The sequence below is a fragment of the Cyprinus carpio genome, chromosome B21, assembly GCF_018340385.1.
Source record: "Cyprinus carpio isolate SPL01 chromosome B21, ASM1834038v1, whole genome shotgun sequence".
NCBI classification, from domain to species: Eukaryota; Metazoa; Chordata; class Actinopteri; order Cypriniformes; family Cyprinidae; genus Cyprinus; species Cyprinus carpio.
Genome location: NC_056617.1, coordinates 11,751,099 through 11,756,954, shown reverse-complemented (window position 1 = coordinate 11,756,954; position 5,856 = coordinate 11,751,099). Strand labels below are relative to the sequence as shown.

Here is a 5,856-nt window from a genome sequence, read left to right as displayed (position 1 = left end):
AGGTCTTTCCCAATGAGGAGTGGATATGTGTTGAGTGGTGAAATGTACACTGGGTGGATGAAATTCATTGGTCCCACAGTAAGGTGAATTGGGGCCACATGTTTTAGTTGTAGGCCTGTGTGGGAATATGCGTGGAAGTTCAGCTCACACCTTTGAAGTTTGAGGGTGCTATTAGACCTCTTTGTTCTTTCTTGGACTTCTTCAAGGAGTTCGGTCGACATAAGGGTGATGTCGGCTCCCGTGTCGTGAAGGGCTTCGACTTTGATGTGGCATTCGATGATGATGGAGAGGTAAAACTTTCTTGCTTTACCTTTCTCAATGAGGTCGCCCAGGAGTTGAGGGACCGGAGTTTGGGAGGAAACAGGTAGGATGTCAGGACTGACCTGGTGTTCTTCGGAGGAGTGGCAGACGACCAAGACAGCACTTTCAGGGACTTGAGAGGTTTCGTCAGCAGGTGTTTGTTGGACGCTGCTGTGATCTGGAGCATCGGGTGTTGAGTTAGGGACTAACTCCGTTGCTGGGTTTTCAGGTAGGATTTCTTGTCCATCTGAAGTTAGGGTAGTTATGGTTCTCTGAGAGTGAGGTGAAGGAGTGCTGTTCTCTGTGGTTTGTTGGGTCAGGTGGTCGCTGTCTTCTCGTCCGGCTGCTAGTCAGGCTGAATCTGGTTTCTCTTTCTATTCCCACTTCCGGTCCTCCTCCTTTCGTTGGAAGAACTCTTTCATCATCATCTTCATCAGTTCTTGTGAGTCAAAGCACGGTGAAGTCTTTTGTTCTTGCATGGATTCAGGTTGAGCTCGGTCAGGTTGGAATCTTTGTGAGTTTTTTTTTCGTTGATTCCTTGGGCTGGTTCCTCCAGGGTGTGTTTGTCGTTTTACCTTGGAGGTTCCATTGAATTCCCATGAGCTTTTTCCTCTTGAGTTTCCAAATGAACTTGGCTGGTTCCACAATCTTTCCCAATGTCTCTCATGAGGTCTTGATTGGTCCCATGAGTTTTCCCAGTGATGTCCAGGTGAGCGTTGTCGTCCATGCGGTCCATCCCAGTGGCTGTTCCTTTGTTTAGGTCAGGTACTGGCGTGGGAGTCCCGTTCTCTGTTAGATGAGGATGCATTCCACTCTTTGGGTGTTGGCTTGGCATGATCTTGACACTGGGCGCCCTCTAGGGCCAGCCCCTGACTGTTGAAGTCGAGAACTGCCATGGTTTTGATGCTCTTTTCTGAAGTCATCTTCTGTTTGCAGTAGGCCTTGTGTGCCAAGTCTCGCAGTTGTTGAGCACTCATGGTGCGTGGACATGCAAGGACGCCAAGATGGTGGCTTACCCCAGGGTGAAGATTCCTCAGGAAGAGAGTTTTAAAATTTACGTCTTCCTCCATATTCTGTTCATTGTGAGTCCCGAAGTACGCTTGTCTGAGTCGGCTGTAGAACAATTGGGAAGATTCCTGACGACCTTGTTTCGTCTCCAGGGCAGCCATTAGTCCTTGTTCCGACTCAGGGTCAGCAAACTCTTTGATGAGGGCTTCTCTGAGCAGGTTGTAATCACTCTTTGTGCGGGCCGGCTGTCGGTCCAGGAAACTGCGAACCTCTGAGCTGGATGTCGCTCGGATCAAATAAAGTCTATCTTTGTCGGTGGCACTGGGTCTCATTTCCAGATGAAAGTCGACATCTCGCAGATATCCTTTGATCTCTTGACTGCCTGGCACATTTGGGGTAAATTTGCCAATGTTCCTAGCGAGCTTGTTGAGGTCCTTGAGGTCCAAGCCACGCGATGATCTGTGGCTGGCTGGAGCAGTTTCTTTTAGCTTCGTCGTGATGTAAAATTCTTCGAGGGGATCAGGTGGGTGTTTCAGCACTGCCCCCTCCCCCTTTCGATCACGGTTCAGTCCAGGAACAGGGGACCCGGGCCTGCTTGGAAGGGGTGAGACTGGTGCCCGTCGTGTCCTTGGAGGCTCAGAGCGCAGCTCGTAGGCATGTCTGAGTTCCTCTCTGAAGCTGTCTGACTCCTCTTTGATGTAGTCCAGCTGTCGTGTTAGGCGGCTGATCTCGTTTCTTGACTCATCCAGGTGAGTTTCAAGGGCTTTAATCCTGCCATTCTTGTCTCTGAAGTCGGCCTTGGCCTTTTCAAGGAGCTGTTCCGCATACTGTAGCTTGTTGGAGAGATCAGCGTAGTCTGTCTTGACTTGTTCCATGTGTTGTGTAGTAGCTACTAGTGTCTCTCTTAGCCTGGTGATCTCCTCCTCTGCGCCTTGTTCCACTTCATCAGGTCCTTCCCGTCGTGCCTGAGCCTCCAGTTCTAGCTGTTCGATGCGTCGTTGTGCGCGTGTTAGCTCCTGCTGGAGATGGGCGGCGTGCCTGTCGCTCAGCTTAAGGGTGGCGATGAGTGTGTGGCTTAAGGAGCGGGTGATCTTGGCTAGTTCTTTGTGACTGTAGCTCTGACTTGAGTCTTGTCTCATAAGGCTTGTTATGTTGTCATCCAGCTGGTCCTGTGTCTGATGCTTCAGTGTTTCAGCAGCCTTAGGTAGGAGGCTGTCTGTTGCAACACTTAGCCATGTCTCCAGGTCCTCCCAGTGGCCAACAGGGTCTGTTGTGCGAGACATGTTTTGACGCGGTGAGGGAGATCTAGAACCTAGACTGACACAGACCTTGAAGAGGAGAAAACAAAACAAAACCAAAACAAGGCAAAACAGAGGTGTAAATGTGCAATGTGGGTTGATGTTGAGTGTGTAATGGGCAGGTGAGTGTAGTTCTCATCGACTGTGAATCTCTGGTGGGCGTGCTTATAATTTGTAGTCTCTGTGGAGAAAATTAATAAGCACACACAGGTAGCACAGCTAGAGAACAGAGGGAGAAAAGAAGAGTAACAAACAGAACAAGGAACAGAATAATATTTGGCTGCTTCCACTTTTCCTATAAAAGATCTTTTTTTTGTAAGGAAAGATTAGAGCCAATGGTAAGATGAGAGAGACAACACAAAATGCCCTTTTCTGGTTACACAATTACTACAAACAAAAAGAGTACAATTAAAAATGTTAAGTTTGATTTAGAAGGATGCTTCTAGACAAGGCTTTGAAATTGGGATTTCTAAATACCAGGACTGTGATTGCTATTAAAATTCCTCCGGAGCGGAAAAAAAGCAATAGCAATGACAGTATTGGTTTCTCAGCTGGTAGGATTGACAACCAAACACCAATTAGAGCATTTCTAGCTGCGTGTTCTATATTTGGCGGACGCCTATCGGTTCCTTTGTTGACCTACTTTAGCCTTAGCTGGGTAGGATCCCAGGGTGAGAAGGGAAGGTAGGGTGAGAGTCAGACAATTTTGAAACGAAGTGTTCAAGTTTCACAAACATTTGTTAAATGTTTCTAAAGTTCTCTGCTTTTACGATTCTCACAGGTACAAACCCAAAACGGCAACAGTAGTCAAATCAGAAGAAGGCAGCTGAGAGAGAGAGAAGAAGAAGAGAAGTTTTGCTCCCAATGTTAGGAAAAATGACAGGGTGGTGGCACTGTTGAAACAATACACATAGGGGTTGGTGTTGCGGCGTTAGCAGGGTAACACTAACTAACTTAGGTATTGAGGAAAACCCTAAATTTTCTTTTGGGGGTTTGCCACTAACAGGCTTAAGCCAAATGGGAAAACCTAGGAAAATTTGGGTTGAGTTAATTAAATAACTGACGGCGAAAGAAAAGAAGGCCTAACAGGTAGAACCAAAACTTTCAATTGCAAATGAAATTCAAATTTCAACTTAGAAAAAGTATTTCCTGTTTAAAATGTAATTATGTTATCCTTAAAATTGCTAAGAGCAATTCAGGTTAATTAATCAATAAGTATCTTGAAACATGGTAGCCCAAAGCCTACTTAACTGCAGAAGAAATTAAAATTTCAGAGCAATATTGACAGTTCAAGGATTAACATCTCTAATGTTGTTGTCATTAGATTATAAGAGCAATTATAATTAAATTATCAGCAAGTATTGTTGCTACGTGAAAGCAGGAACTGAACTTAATTTATGAAATTGAATAAAAATTCAAAATCTGTGATTAATTATGAAATGAAATCAAAACTTCAAAACCATAATTATTTAGCTTAATAATATCTGCTGATGTCATTAAAATTATAAGAGCAGTTATAGGTGAATTAATCACGTGTCATTAAAGTAATGAGGATGAGAACCATCATTAATTATTAACAGAACAACAGTGTTTCAACTGATAAGAGTAAACAAGGTAATGTTTATTACGTTTGCCTCTGTCAACATTCTTTTCAATGGGAGGAGAGGAGAAGAGAGATTAATAAATGTAAAAGAGAGAAAGAATAAGGTGAGAGTGAGTTAAAGTTCAGATGTTACAGATGTAAAGTCACTTCAACACTTCAACCACTGCCAAACACACTGTATTTAAGCCCACAAAAATGCTCTGTGCTAACTGCTAGCCTTCAAGGCTACTAGCTTTGCATATGCTTCAATGTCAAGGTGTTAGCTTCAGTTAACTTAGCTCATGCTAGGCTATTTGCGTACAAATAGCTCAAATTACCCTGGAAAAGGTCTCTTGGAACTTCCGGGTTATGGCTGTTACTATGGCGATGTATACTGCCCTAAGCTGGCATGTGTTATGCACGGCTTATGTTCTTTACGTGAAATGACGGCACATCTCACACTTAACAACCACAAAGCACTATTTGGATTTTTATCTTTTAGTGCTGAACTATCTCAGCTCGTTAGAGTGAGGTAGATTAATCTACAGATTTACTGTAGTTAATAAAATACGTCATTGAGATCTCGGCGGATCACAGCACTTGTTTTAGTCTACAGACAAAAACACACATGGATTTAACCACAATTCTACTTGATCAAGATTTCACAATTCTCCCATAATACAACGTTCGGACACTCTCTCTGAGCACCGCGTTCCAAAGTTCACTAGTTTTAGTGAATTAACTGGCAAAAGAACATTAATTAGCAAGGTTAATGTCTCAAACCGGGGAGATACATAGACGAATTTGATGTGGAACTCACACAAACAAATCGAACTATGAAGGCCTTTGTTTAAAAGAAAGGTAAACGAGGAACACGCTCGCTTCTTTCTTGTGCGCTTTAGGCGACTTATTTTGTCTCTGCGGACAATCAAATACTTAACTGCAGTTCAAACAACAAACAACAACTCGAGTTCGCTTCATTCCTTCCACCACTGGCATGCCATAATAAAAGTACCCAGTAGCACAACAAACTGTTTCTCTGTCTTTGATCTATTCTTCCGGATAAAATAGAACAAATACAACACAAAATGTCTTGGTATTATGTATTTTTAGGTCAAATTTGCCCGCTTTAATTCTCCACCATTTATGTAAGGAAATATTAGCTCATTTATTTTGAGAAGAATCGAATCTAAAGATTCGAATTGCTCTAACTGAACTGATTCCAAGTTTAATTAGTTTATACTTCATCAACGGTTCGTCCAGCGAACACAGAATTCAGTATATCCTTTCAATTCTGTTTATATTACTTCATGGCTTAATGAGAATACAAACAGAATGATAATTTATAAACTACAAGCTAGGTAGCATAGGATCTGGGCAAAGTTTAATCTTAAAATACACCACACAAGACAATACTTCTTTATAAATGAAACAAGAATTTATTGAGCTACTCTATTACATGGATCTAAAACCTAATGGACATACACGTACATACACACACACACATACACACACACACACACAGTTACTGAAGAGGATGATAACGGAATTTGAATGAAGTCCCAGGAGTAAGTTATTCGTTAGATCGCACCAAGAAAATCACAAAAGCAGAGATGTGTCTTATCTTTACTGCTTAAGATCAATCTGCACTTATTTCAGCAAGGAATG

The 5,856-nt window shown here is 42.7% G+C and overlaps 1 pseudogene; it reads right to left on the bottom strand.

Moving 5' to 3' along the window:
* Positions 1-498: 498 nt before the first annotated feature.
* LOC109069536 lies at positions 499-2,741 on the bottom strand (annotated as a pseudogene).
* Between the last annotated feature and the right edge of the window lie 3,115 nt (positions 2,742-5,856).